The sequence below is a fragment of the Metopolophium dirhodum genome, chromosome 1 (genome assembly GCF_019925205.1).
Source record: "Metopolophium dirhodum isolate CAU chromosome 1, ASM1992520v1, whole genome shotgun sequence".
Lineage (NCBI taxonomy): Eukaryota > Metazoa > Arthropoda > Insecta > Hemiptera > Aphididae > Metopolophium > Metopolophium dirhodum.
The window spans coordinates 130948132-130963993 of record NC_083560.1 but is presented as its reverse complement, the minus strand read 5'-3'; the positions used below and the strand labels follow the sequence as shown (position 1 = coordinate 130963993).

General features: G+C 29.5%; 2 pseudogenes; one reads left to right on the top strand and one right to left on the bottom strand.

The window, feature by feature from the left end:
• Window positions 1-4944: 4944 nt before the first annotated feature.
• LOC132934206 (uncharacterized) lies at window positions 4945-5680 on the bottom strand (annotated as a pseudogene).
• Window positions 5681-7383: 1703 nt separating this feature from the next.
• On the top strand, window positions 7384-11415 carry LOC132953794 (uncharacterized; annotated as a pseudogene).
• The last annotated feature ends 4447 nt before the right edge of the window (window positions 11416-15862 follow it).

Sequence of the window (15862 nt, the reverse complement as noted above, 5' to 3'; positions counted from 1 at the left end):
TTGACCCACCCACTTTCTATGATAAGACCCAAACCAATACCAAAAGTTAGCAAATAGTTAGCAAATAATAGCAAATTTACTATAGAAGTTAGCAAATCATTATTGAGGCAGTTATAAGCATTATTAATTTGGGTGGGCCAAGTTCAGGTAACCCACCCACTTTGTCCGATCGTCTCCAAACAAACGCTGGTAGTTAGCAAACAGTTAGCAAATAATAGCAAATCAAATTTTGAAGTTGGCAAATCAAAATTCTATTTTTGGCCGATTTTAGAAAAAAAAATTCCAGCCCACCCACTTTGTCCGATCGTCTCCAAACAAACGCCGGTAGTTAGCAAACAGTTAGCAAATAATAGCAAATCAATTTTTGAAGTAAGCAAATCAAAATTCTATTTTTGGCCGATTTTAGAAAAAAAAATTCCAGCCCACCCACTTTGTCCGATCGTCTCCAAACAAACGCCGGTAGTTAGCAAACAGTTAGCAAATAATAGCAAATCAATTTTTGAAGTTGGCAAATCAAAATCCTATTTTTGGCCGATTTTAGAAAAAAAAATTCCAGCCCACCCACTTTGTCCGATCGTCTCCAAATAAACGCCGGTAGTTAGCAAACAGTTAACAGATAATAACAAATCAATTTTTGAAGTTGGCAAATCAAAATTCTATTTTTGGCCGATTTTGGAAAAAAAATTCCAGCCCACCCACTTTGTCCGATCGTTTCCAAACAAACGCCGGTAGTTAGCAAACAGTTAGCAAATAATAGCAAATCAATTTTTGAAGTTGGCAAATCAAAATTCTATTTTTGTTGTGTTATTTTACCACCTCAATCCAAACTAACACTACGACCGGATCATGATCAACCAGTGTTCAATCATCGTGTATGCATCACACTCTGTAGTCTGTGTTTTTTTCACACGATTAATGTCTTCTGGTATCATCACATATCGTGGACTGCTACGATCGGACAAAGTGGGTGGGCTGGAATTTTTTTTTCTAAAATCGGCCAAAAATAGAATTTTGATTTGCCAACTTCAAAATTTGATTTGCTATTATTTGCTAACTGTTTGCTAACTACCAGCGTTTGTTTGGAGACGATCGGACAAAGTGGGTGGGTTACCTGAACTTGGCCCACCCAAATTAATAATGCTTATAACTGCCTCAATAATGATTTGCTAACTTCTATAGTAAATTTGCTATTATTTGCTAACTATTTGCTAACTTTTGGTATTGGTTTGGGTCTTATCATAGAAAGTGGGTGGGTCAAATTCATGAACATAACTTGTTCTACGGTTAAATTGTGTTTTTCAAAAAATCGGTATGGTATTTTTTTTATGAAAATTAAATATTTTAATGTTTATGTTACTACCAATACCTATTCTAAAATAATTAATAATACTAAACAAATAATATGACCTATTGTAGACTACCTATACTCTTTTATATAAAAATCCAACAAAAAAACTCAAGAAGAAATTTATTGACCATCTAGAATCCAGAAATTGACCATCTCGGTATTTCAAATTCAAGCTGTTCGAGCTGTTTAACTGAATAAAAATAATTGTAATGGAATTATTGAGTAGGGTAATTGAGAGAGAAGATATGGACCACGTAATTTTGAAGTCTGAACTAGAAGTAATTTAAATAAATACAATTCACTGGACAAAAAAATCATGTTAATATATAACAAATTTATTTTCTTAATCACTGTTACTGTTTCAATTATATTAAAATATAGTACGTCATAAAATAAAAATATACCTATACATTAAGAGATTATTGTTAATATGTATAGTGTTAAGGGTCTGGGGATCTAGAAATATTTTACAGTTTGTGCACTTCCAAAATATATTGGTCTAGTCGCGCCTATGGGTGTAGCAACGGTTGTCGCGTCTTCTCGTGTGCTTTCGACCAGTAGTAGAAGATAACACAGCAAGCCCTTGGTGTATTCAGTATTGTAATACGTTCAGCGAGTTTGCGTGTCAATATCCAAATTAATAATTTAATTAAAAAATCGGCAGATATCGCCATATCGACAAAGTGGGTGGGCTGGAATTTTTTTTTCTAAAATCGGCCAAAAATAGAATTTTGATTTGCTTACTTCAAAAATTGATTTGCTATTATTTGCTAACTGTTTGCTAACTACCGGCGTTTGTTTGGAGACGATCGGACAAAGTGGGTGGGCTGGAATTTTTTTTTTCTAAAATCGGCCATAAATAGAATTTTGATTTGCTAACTTCAAAAATTGATTTGCTAACTGTTTGCTAACTACCGGCGTTTGTTTGGAGACGATCGGACAAAGTGGGTGGGTTACCTGAACTTGGCCCACCCAAATAAATAATGCTTACAACTGCCTCAATAATGATTTGCTAACTTCTATAGTAAATTTGCTATTATTTGCTAACTTTTGGTATTGGTTTGGGTCTTATCATAGAAAGTGGGTGGGTCAAATTCATGGACATGAACAAGTCTCTATAAGTTCTAAAAAAATACAAATAATGAAACAATGTAAACGCGCTCACATTCATTGGCCGCCCTGCATCCTATCATAGATAAAGAAAAGTGTCAAGTTACCTTATGTTATTTCGTCAATTTATAATATAATATAATTATAATTATTGTTACACAAATAAATAATAACTACGTATCTGTGACGGTAGTAAGTCCAAACTGACAAATTCGTTATACTAGGCTGTTTCAGGGCCTCTTTGCTCTCCTACCTGCCTCCTGTCTACTGACTTATCCGTGGACCACACAGGACGTGTGTCAATCTAGTATCCGTCAATTCCCACGCCTAGTCGATTCGAGTACCGCATCCCCCTTATCGTATATTTTAATATGCGTTATGCACCATTTTTATTATATATATATAATATATATGCTATTGGTTAACCATCTGTGTGATGGGGAGTATAAGACCATTCCCTCGGGGGTTGTTACACCTTTAGCCATTTTTCGCGAGGGCGGCTCCTTCACGCCTTTGGATGACGCGGTCACGTCCCTCCGACGGGTTTATGTCAGGGCGCCCTGGCGCCAAGCTGACGGTCCCCCGCCGGCTACTCTCGTACGAGGTAGATCGTTGGGTCTCGTTAATCCGCGTCGGCGAGCGCTGGATTCGACAATATATATGCTATGTCATAATCACATACTACGTATATATATATATACCAGTGTCGGCCTGGCCATGGCCGCTGAGCCGCGAAAATTTTTTTTTTTAGTGTCGTCAATTTTGTCCAGGATTTCCCTATGGCCTACAATATGATGAATAATAGTACAATGAAATTTTCTAAAATTTTCTAGTAATAAGTTTAGAGGAGGTTTTTTTTGGATTAATTGCACTACTGCAAGTTAAGTTATGTTTTATTTTTATTTTTAAAAAACAATGGACTTGGACGAGACCACGAGGACCCCGCTTGCCCGACCCTGCAGGGGCCCCAGTGCCCCGCTGTTGGATTCAGCAATCATGCAAATATTGCATAGAAAAAAATGTATTATGTATTTATGTATTAATTTACAATAATATATGTCTATAATATCTGTATAAATGTATAATATTTAAATATATAATAATGATGAAGGTATGACATTTACTTTTGAAAGTGACTTAAATAATATTATTCTTATATAGCTTACGGATGTGTCTCCTAAATTGAAATTTTATAATTTTATAATAGAAATATAATTTTAGTTTTCGTAATTTCATTTCTGTGTAATTAATAATTATTATTTATTGTTTTGTAGCTTAAAATGTTTCAATAGTTTCATAGTTTATTTTTAAACGAATGATTTCCATCGTGTCGGCTTTGCGTTAATATTGTATTATAATGCTATTATTTATAAATATTATATAATGTTTTTCTCGCATCCCATTGAGTATCGACTATAGTTATTTATAAGAATATTGTCGACTAATATAACTAGGATAATAGTGATAACACGTAGGTACACAGCTATGATTATTGATTTGTTATTTTATTAATCAGACTGCTCACTGCTGTAGTCGTGTACTCGCGTGCTGTCGATTATTGTTAATTGTTATTTGTTATGCGATATATTTGATGTTATACTGTTGTCTATTGTTAATTTATTTACCGTGAATTTGTGCAATTAATTTATGAACATGAAACGTATATATAAATCTGGGGCCGCAAAAAAGGCAGGAAGAAATAAAAAAACATTATTAGCGATCCAATCATCCCCACATCAAAAAAAATTAAGTTTTCCTACACTGGAACAAGTGCAGCGTGTTAAGATTGCTGAGAATAGTACGAAAAGTAAGTTTTAAATATGTTGATTAAGACTTTTTGGGTTTTATTTTGGATATTGTGTATGCAGTGAATAAGAATTTCTTGTTTTTTTAGACTAAAATATATACTGTCATTTTTATAATAACAATAGAATTTTGCAAATTCACAGTCTTTAAGACATGAATATACCTAAAGGATGATTTAGTGCAATTAATATTTGCACAGTTAAAAAAAATTATAATATAAAAATTTGAAACAATTAAAATATGTTTATTGCAATCTTGCAAAATTATAACAAATTTAAATATAAAAAAATTTAAAATCAAAGTTAATGTATTCGTTAGGTAATTGCAGTCTTTATTAGGTAAACAAAAAAGAACTGATAGAAATCAACAATCAAAAATTGATAGAGACGATAGCATATTCATCTAATGAATTAAAAAAATTACTTATTTAAAAATTGTGTTTTATTATTCAAAATATTCTTACTAGGTGGTAGATATACAATTTCTTCATATTAGTATTGTTATTATTATTAATTTTGAATTTAATTTATTCATTTGTTAGATAAGCTGGTTTATTATTACGCGAAAATAATTGTTACATATTATAATATGATGAACTCATAGTAGTATTGTTTTCATTTTTCAATTAGTTAATTAACTTGTTAGATAAGATGTTCTAAGTTTTTAAACGTTTAATTCATTTAATTAAAATGTTTTATTAAATGTGTGTATCTTTGTTTCCTCAAAACAATATTGAACATACATTTTGTAAACCTCACGTCCATTTTTGGGTCGTGGGCGTAAGTCATTCTATGTTTTTTCGGACAAATGATACCGTGAGTTTCCTCCAAATTTAACATTCTACCATTTTTCTTAACTGAATCTATATTCCATTCGAATATTATATCCCTTATTTTTCTTTTTTCAAATCGAATTGCAAATTCTCCTGTAAGATTCTTATTGTAACATGTTATATTTAAAATTTCGAATTTGTCTATTTCAATTCTCTTTAATATTTACCTATCGGAACTTCCATTCCACAATACTACTATGCTCAGCTTATTCCCACTTGTAATATAGTTTTCTATAAACATTGGTTTTAAGTTATTTAATTGTAAATTCAAACTTTTTTCGAGTTGTGTCAAACATGCTTCCCTGAGCACCTCCTTACAAATGAATATCCGCTTGATTTCTTTCTTACTCAACAGTAATTCATGAACTTTCATTTCCCTTACTTGCTTATGAAGTGGTAAGAGTAGCGGCCTCCCTTCGAGTTTCCGAATTTTGCACTTCAAGCTGTTGGAAATGGCTCCAGATATTACAACAATACTCTTTTTGTTCATCATGGAAGACTCAAAATTCATGATAACGAATTTGACTTCCTTTCTATTTCAAAATATAATATTACATTGTCACATACAATTAGTTATATAGGTACACTCAACATAAACTTACTGTATATACTTATTTCCTTATTTAATTTAACTTAACTCATTAATTTCTTGTCTATATTTTATTACTATTAATACGTATTTTATTCTTATTATAATAATACTTTTATTATAGCTAAATTTTGTTTCATATCAAAATACATTTTGTTTATTATTTATTTTATACTGGGCGGTATGTCTACCTCCACATCTAGTTCTTTTTTGTCTATATTACTCGTTTTAGGTTCGTTTTTAGCGTTTTCCACTTACTTTTTCCCATTTGTACCATTTCATAACGCGGTTGTCTTAACGAAGTTAATTTGCATTTGTAAGTTATATATATAAAAAATATTAACATTATCGAAAATATAAATAATCCTATCAATAGTTTAATTGCATTGGTGACTTCAACAGTGATATGACAATCAGCTCACATGCAACTAATCAGTTTGACCAATTAATTAGTTTGTGTTTTGCCACAAATCGTTCGATTGCGTGATTACATGCAATTGTTTTGGTCATTATCTTTTAATGGGTCTCAGCTCACTTGTCATCAAACAGTTGTAAAAAATTAACACTGCGAACATGAACGAAAGTGAAGTCCAGCAAGGTATTTATTGTAAAATATTTTACTAATTACTATCTATCTAATCTATTACATGGTAAAAAAAATAGAAATTGTCTGCTTTGCATAAAAATACTTATTTATAATAATGTTAACAATTAATAATCGATATTATTTTGTCATAATGCTTAGTTAGTAATATAAATATAAATATTAATACTGTGTGTTATATTATACATTATTATTAGTGATGTGTTGAACTGTTCGGTATGAAATTCGAACTCGGCTTGCAAAATGCCTCGATTGTTCAAAGACCAAACATAATATTTTGTAAAATTCTTCAAAAGTTATTTAAAAAAAATGTATAATGACTATCTACTATTTAGAAAAAACTATTTAGAGGCCGTAAATTATTTAATTAAAATATTTAATTACCAATAATTGCTATTTTTGTTTTTATCATATTTATTGTAACGGGAAAAATCTATTTTGGGTAAGCCCATGGTAATATTCTGATACTGCGGCTGTATTGTTGATAAAAACCTGATTACGATATACATTCTATATTTCTACAATAGGTAATACGAAAACTCAAAATATAATTGGTATTATGGTTGATTTCATTTGCACATGCTAAATATGTTGAGTTTGAGTTAAAATGATTCTAGGTTCGGTTCGGTTCGGTTAGATTTAAAAAATCAGGGTTTGACCCATCACTAATTAGGTATATTGTAATTTTACATTTATGTAATATATGTATTATTATATTTGAACTGAAGAGGCAGAAGCTGATATGCCAAAATATCGATTTCGGGGTTTTTATGGTATATGAAAGTAATAGGTCCATATATATTGTTGTGATAAAATATGATATCATTGGGACGGTTAGTTTTACTTTTATAAGCATTATACAAATTAACTATCTGTACGGAACACAGAATTTGACTGTGGCAAATTATGATAAACCATTTATCAGATTTTGCCACAAATATTATTATGTGTCAAAACATGATAATTTCTATAAATAGCAGATATCATGTGATAGTCATTACAGTTAACAAAATGTATTTTAAATTTTTCTATTCTAGAATTTATTAATGATGGTGATTGGGTAGAAAGATTTATTCAAGCAGTTCAAAGTAGACCTCCAATATATAACACAAAACTTCCAGAGCACTCAGACCGGAACTTAATTTTGTGATTTTGGAGTGAAATATTTGAAACAATGATTCCTACGTGGCAAGCAATGACTTCAAGTGAAAAATCGTTAAAAGGTAATGAAACAAAACAAAATAACTATTAATAATTACAATTTTGAAAATTTTATTGTATTATTATAGTTATATTTTCCAAAAAAATTAATTAATATTACATATAAAATTATTACTAATACTTAATGATCTATTGAAACTGTTCAAATTTTTTCATACTGCCAAGGAATTGATCCCCCGGGTGAAGTGAAATATTTCACGAAATATTCTCGTGTCGTTGTACCAATGTGATTGCCACGCACATTCGTTGGGTTCATTTCTGTCAGGGGGCATTCATACAGTCGTCAGTCTAATTCGCAAATCACTTAACTCCAAAAATGCGATTCGGGGATTATTAGTGATTAAAATGAGAAAAAAAAAACGCAGCGTTTAAAATCAACCTCGTTTCAATCAGATAATTATTTTTCCATGAAACAGCTGTTAAAAACTCGACGTAATCAGCCCAACTCCAAGGCGGTGAAAGTAAATAGAAATTGTCTTATCTCCATTACTTATGAATTATGATTACTAAATTAACTGAAATAAAATGTTTAATGTACAAATCCGACCAAACAGTATTTTATAAACTGTGGTTTTCTGAAAATTGGGCTACTATTCCTCTAGCCAGAAACAGCAGTAAACAAGGTCCAATAAACTTTGATACTTTACCACAGTTACTTACTCAAAGAATTAAAATAAAAAAAGAAAAATTTGAACATCTACAACAATTAAAAAATTTCGATGGAAAAGGATTATCATTCTTTTTATGATAATTTACCTAAAGATTAAAACAAAAATGTGATTTAACTAATAATAATATTTTACTATACCAAAAGACTGGGAAACTATATTGTATGTTTTTAATTATTAATACACTACTTAAAGTACTTACTCTTATTAAAATTTCTATTGTTAATGTTATTTAATTGTCAAGATTTATAATAATATTATTATCAAACATTGTGGTTTATAATACTATTCATGATCTTTTACTATACCAAAGGTTGAAACATCATAATTTTTTTTACTTAGTTACTTATTTATTAAAAATGTTACATTATTTTACTACTGTTGAATTTAATAAATATATTGTGATTTTTAATTATTTAAATTTTTATTCATGATGTATTTGATTTTAAAAGTGTTACTGTTATTTATATACTTGTTTATTATATTTTAATTGTCAAGATTTATAATAATATTATCAAACATTGTGGTTTATAATACTATTCATGATCTTTTACTATACCAAAGGTTGGAACATCATAATTTTTTTTGCTTAGTTACTTATTTAATTATAATGTCACATTATTTTACTACTGTTGACTGTTGAGTTTAATAAACATATTGTGATTTTCAATTAATTACATTTTTTATCTGTATCATAACTGAAATAAAACAAAATGAAAAATGTCGTAACTCCAATAAAATATTTTTTTTTATGAAGAATTTGTCTTAACTCCTCTTATACATGTTAAAATAAAGTTAACTATAAAATTTATCAAAGAGATAGACATAAAACCATTATAAATAATTTAGAGAATTATTTTAAGTCTTAAATGTTTTTTTTTTAAATTAATGAGACGTTTTTCGTTTCCCCTGAAAACTAGTAAATATGGAGTTAAGTGATTTGCGAATTAGGCTGACTTTTCCATACTACCAAGGAATTGATCCCCCGGGTGAAGTGAAATATTTCACGAAATATTCTCGTGTCGTTGTAGTGTTGTACCAATGTGATTGCCACGCACATTCGTTGGGTTCATTTCTGTCAGGGGGCATTCATACAGTGTATCTTCAAATCTTACACCGTCTCTTTGGCGTACATAGTTATGAAAAATGCAGCAAGCCTGAATAATTGCGTCACAAAATGAAAGGTTCACATCTAATGCTTTATGAAGTATTTGCTATTTGTTGAACATGATGCCAAATGCACACTCAACCATTCTTCTGGCCCTAGTGAGGCGATAGTTATAAATTTTTTTTCTATAGTTAAATTCCGTCGCCCAAATGGCCGTTGTACATGATCTGAAAATGCAAATGCTTCGTCCGCAACAAAAATAAAGGGCATTGGAACACCTGTGTCATCGTTTGGTAGTGGCTGATTAGGTGGTATGTTAAGTTTACCTTGGTTTAGTTTTTTTACCAAAATTAGATCTTTCAAACACATGTGAATCACTAGCACTACCATATGATCCGATGTAAATTGACGTAAAACAATATTCCGCATCTACAACAGCCATAAGAACCACAGAAAAAAATTTTTATAATTCATGAACTCTGAACCTGTACTACATGGTTTTTGAATGCGAATGTGTTTGCCATCTATTGCCCCCAGGCAGTTTGGAAAATGTGTTTTTGCCGCAAATTTTTCTGCAATTTGGTGCCACATCTATTCGGTTCTTTCAGGCATGTATTTTTCTTTAAGACACATCCATATCTTTTCACGTGTGTCTTAAACAATTGTTCTAATTGTTGTCTCCCCAATTAAAAACTCGAAGTAGAAAGTTCTAAAACTGTTTCCTGTTGCAAGGTACCTATGGAAAATTCGAAAATATTAAATATATGTATGGAGTAATACATTGATAAAAACAACATTGAAAACAAATATATTGTTATTTATAAAACCACTAAAGGTTTTATTGTTTTTTTTTATTTCGTTCACAGGAAAAGAACTGCAGAATAAATGGAGAAACTTGAGAACATATTTTAGAAGAGAACTAAGCAAACAAAAACATGGAAAATCCGGTCAAGCTGCTACTAAACGGCGAGAATACGTGTTTTTTGACCAGTTATTATTCCTCCTTCCGACAATGGAAGATCGACTAACCGTCTCGGATTGTAGCCCAAGTGATATAAATGAAGACCAAATAGGAAGTGAAGACGATTCTGAAGTTGTAAAAGAAACAAATATACCTGTTAATGACTCTCCTGTTAACACACTTCAAGCTCAAAAATCAGCAAGTCATGGCAAATCAACCAATCAATGCCCTTTCGTATATAATTGTTCCCTGTTCACTTTCAACAATAAAATATCGACGCTTCATCCGTTGCACACGTAGTGTTACTTATTACTAGGGTTCGGATTTGAAGGCAAATGCCTTTCTTTTATTAATCATAATAGAAAAATAATTTTTATACAAAAATGTGTTTCATTTAATTTCTTAGACGATGGAACCTTTTTTTTTTCCTTTTTTTGCCTTTTTACTTATAAATGCCTATTTGTGTTTAATTTTTCAGTTGATTTTATAATTTTATACACAGCTTGCGTATTATCGCTACAAATGGATTTTATTATTCGCAATATTTATCGATATCGTCTTATCGAGTATTTGGTATGGCCATAAAATTACCCGTACACCTATTTAATTTTGGATTTTTGCCTGACACAATTACAAAACTAGAAACAAGAGGTAACAAATATTATTTTTATGTGTTTTACATGTTTTATATATTAAAATATACTGTGTATGTTTTAGGTGTATTACTATCGACAAGTGTAGATATTGTAAATAATATACAGATTAAACTCGAAGAATGCAATGGCGAAATAGCTAAATTGATTTTTGGATAAATTCAACAAAGTTATATCGAAGAACAAAGGATGTGAAAATATCAAAAAGATCAACCAAGTATTGATTGGAGAAACCACAAGCGATGACGATCTATCAAGTAGCAATCTTAATTTAGATAATTATTTAAGTATGAAATACGCCCCGATAACTTCGGTGGACGTAGAAAGATCGTTTTCAATGTACAAAAATATTTTAACCCCTAACCGTGGCCGTTTTACTGAAGACAGCCTGTCAAAATACATGGTAGTCAATTTTTTTTTTAATACCAACTAGTTTATTTTGCATGCAGTTTTAATTTTTAATTTGTATTTTTCTCAAAATGTGTGCAATTGAAAGTGTTTAAAAAATCTTCACTTTTTTATTTTGTAGTTTATTTATGAATTGCCTTTTTATATAAATGAAATGCCTTTTTTGGCCTTTTTTACATTTTAAATGCTTTTTTTATTGATTATATTGCCTTCAAATCCGAACCCTACTTATTACGTACACACATAGAAAAATGTTGTCGTTTTAACACACTAATGCTTGATTTGTACGCTTAAACTCTATTAAGGGGTAGAAACAACAACAGTATTTAAAATAACTATGTAATTAATCAAAATGCCAATTACAACTAATGTAAAAATAACACCAATCATAGGTTATTCTAATTCCACTTATTGTTAAAATAACGTGTATAAAATAAATATAATTTTAACAAATATTTGAAGTTGTATTAATTTCATTTGTAGTAAGCAAGGACGGATCCAGCATATATTTATGGTCGGGGCACTTTATAGGAACAATTACATAATATAGCTAAGAATAGGCCTTGGATATTTTTTTATATTATTTTAGGTGGCACTTTCCCCCAGTGCTAACCCATGCATCCACCCTTGGTAGTAAGGGTAATTTATAAAAGTTATGTAGAAATAACACAGTTCAAAATGAATATTCACTTCATTAAAATATATCAATATTAATACTAATATTAATATAGTTTAATACTAACACCTATTGGCGATGCATAATGCATAATGGTACATAATTTTCTACTACTATGCCACACCATCCCGATTATATATTACATACAAAATACCATGGAAACAACACTTTAGTAACGGTGTCTTACTTGCATGTGTACATGTACCGACACTTGTGCATATAAGATCTAAAAAGTAAATGATTTAACTCTGAAATTGGGTATGATTTTATTTTATTTAATGAAACAAAAATACATAATTAATTTACATAAAAATAAGTATAATAATATTATTATGTGTACAATAAATTATAAAAAAAAATAAACAATCAAATAATAATTAGCTCCATCATAAGTAATATATATTATAATGCGTATATTATTTTAATATTATAATATTATTTTCGTTTTCGTGAAGAGGTGGAGTTGACTGCATCACCGTCTGTAACGACGTTGTCTCCAAAACATTATCCACGGAAAAATCATAAATAAACTGTAGAGTAGAGTAAATTTATCAGTTACTAGTAACTAAATAGTAAAATCGAAAGCATTGAAATTTATTATAGGTACTTACTTCGTCTTGACACAAATCCATTTTGAGTAATAGATTCACATCGGTCGGAGAGAGAAATGAATCGTAGATGTAATTGTAAATGAAATGAAAATAGGTACATAACGCGCCGAACTACGTAGTTGTAAATATTGATCATAAAAACTGTCCAAAATCATTTTATTTGGAAAAAAAAATTTCCGTGTGGTCAAATCTAAATTTAGATTACTCGAGCGTCACATTAACATTTAGATAGTCAGAATAACACTAAATAGTGTTGATTTAACAATAATGTCAACTTTCAAATTAACTATCTATGGAATATATTGTTTGTATTAGGTATACAAATGAGGTCCGTTTCGCCAGCACTGCCACTTTCGAATCATAATACCAAACCTTAATAGTATTATGTACTTTTTTTTGTACAATTTTGTACAACCTCCCTAACCCGAGAAAACCCGGTTTTGTTATGCGCGCGCTGGAGAAACGTTTCCCCAGCACTGCCAATGTCGAAAATCTAAAAATTTCAATTTTAAACTGTACAGTATTATGTACTTTTTTTTGTACAATTTTGTACAACCAAAATTAAATTTTGTACACCCCCCCAAACACGACCAAAACCGTTTTTCCTATGCGCATACTATTATGTACTATACTTGTGTACATTTTAATTGAATAACAAAACAGTTTTTCCATTTTTCAAATCAATTACCTGTAACTATTAAAACGGTCTAAAATTGTATTACCCATGCATATTGTAATGCAGTATAATATATAGGTACGCCTAGTGCTCATTTATATATCTACGAGTAACTATTATAGTCTTATAAAAAATATGCTTTTTATCATAGACATAATATTATTACGAACTATGCGTTTAACAAAAGCATCACATTTTATACTGTGCGTATTATCAATATCCTATATAGTATATGACCAAAATAAAATGACAAAATGCTAATAATAACCGAATAATATCAGTAAATTAAATATTGTGCCTGTTGTTGTTGTAATTAAAATTAGTCTTCCCGCACTACATCTTTCCATAGTATATGGTGGCTGAATTCAAATATCAATAATACAAAATAGAAAATCTCCAGAAGCTTGTTCGAACATTGTAAACCATGTTATAACCATGTTAATAATAGATGGTTATAGATGATCATTCACAAAAATAAAAATAAATATTGTTTTTAACAGTCGAATCAGTTGATTCAAACGGTTGACACTGATTCATTTTATTATTGTCACCGAATCAATAATAATCACTTATACTATTTTGTTGTTTAATTTATATTGGACGTAATAAGGTAAGAATTATTTATATTATTACGTAATTATTTAACTTATAGAGTTATAAATATTATAATCATAGTATTATTATGCTGTAAAATGTATTTTATTAACTTAAAATAATAGATTTTATAATGGCGGAAGAAACTAGAGGAAGAAAACCTAAACTCATCAATAATGTTATAGACAGTGAAATTATCAAATTTAAAAATGAAATAATACAGGACAAAAACAATAAGTATTACATATTTTAAGATTGTTTAAAGGACAATACAACTGATAATAATTTTTTTTTATATATTTTTATAAAATATAATTAAATCGATAATTATTTTATTACCATAACAAATACCTAGAATATAATTTAACTAAGGTAATGATACAACTAAAATTAGTTTATGATTATTCGTTCGCTAGTTACGTTAAATTTTGACATTGCGGGTGATGTTACGGATTCGTTCGCCGCGGCGGCGGCCATATGATATTATAATACACAGCAATATTTATTAATTTTTGGTTTAACTTAAAATAATTAATTAACTATTAATGAACTTATTTTCTTTCGACTGAACTAATCAAATATATTTAAGAGTATCTCATAATCTTTTCATTTGTATAATTATATCACATTTTGGCTTAATCTTTTAGAAAAAAAATAACACTCAAATAAATTATATTACGAATTTACCATGTATTCACTGCAGTAAACGTGTGTAATATTGTTTTGATCGTGATATCAAATACCTATAGATTTTTTACGTCTAACCTGGCTATTTTAGTTTTAACTCGTAGCTAAAACTAGAAGTGAGTGAAGACTCGCATAATATTATTATCTATCAGTACTCTTATGTGCTATGACAGTGGTGCATTATAATTTATAATATAATTGTTATTATTTCATTAATATTAAACCAAAATGTGATATAATTATACGAATAGACAGATTTAGTAGGTAATATTTTTGTATTATTGGATTTGTTTATTTTAATATAGCCATTTGTTTTCATTGTTTTCAATGTCTGAATAATATTATTACTTATTATGTTTGTTTCTCGTTCAGTTTATAAAACATGTTCAAATTTATTTTAAGTCAAATGATTGTTTTTTTACCACCAATTTTTAATTGAATCATTTAATGAACATATTGGCTGCATCCGAGTTGGGTCCAAAAATAATACTAGTTTTAAATTTTGTACGAATTGGGTCCGTGTGAATAAAATGTTTTGTCTGAATTGGGTCCGGGTGTATCAAATGATGCGTTTGAATTGGGTCCATGGTCCACGTATTTATTATACGCATTATGAAGTTATAAAGTACGAATATGGTATAAGGACGTAAACGTACTATATACGTACTTTCTGGCAATAAAATGATATCTTATCGTAGTAATATACAGTACTAAAATAATATTTTAGATTACCTAGGTATTTTCTGCCGTTGAAATATTAATCGATGAACTAATCACTGATTATACCACACTAGTACGTCAGTACGTGTTCATATTCCATACATAATGGATAACACTCAAAATATTATGTTTAGTGAAAAAGGCAAGCGTATAAACATTATTGATGGCTTTAAATTTTCATTTCATAAGTATTTAAAAAATTACATTGAACGATGGCGATGTGTAAAAAGAACGTGCAAATCTTTTTATAAGTGTGAAAATGAAATTATTATTGAAAAAAACATCAAACACAACCATGAACCTGACGAAGCAAGTATTTTAACCAGGCAGACAGTGAGTAACCTTTTAAAAAGAAAAGCACAAGAAAATCCTTGTGATAGACCATCTAAGTTATTGCATAATGAATTACAAAATGATATAGAAACTCTAACACATACGATTGTACTTAAATTAAAAAAAATATGCACTATGCTAGAAGAAGTATTCAACCGAGTATTCCTAAAAGTTAGGTCTTCAATTCTATATTTTATTCTGCTCACCCAAATATATATCAATTTATACACGTTTTCAAAAAAATAAATATTCAAATA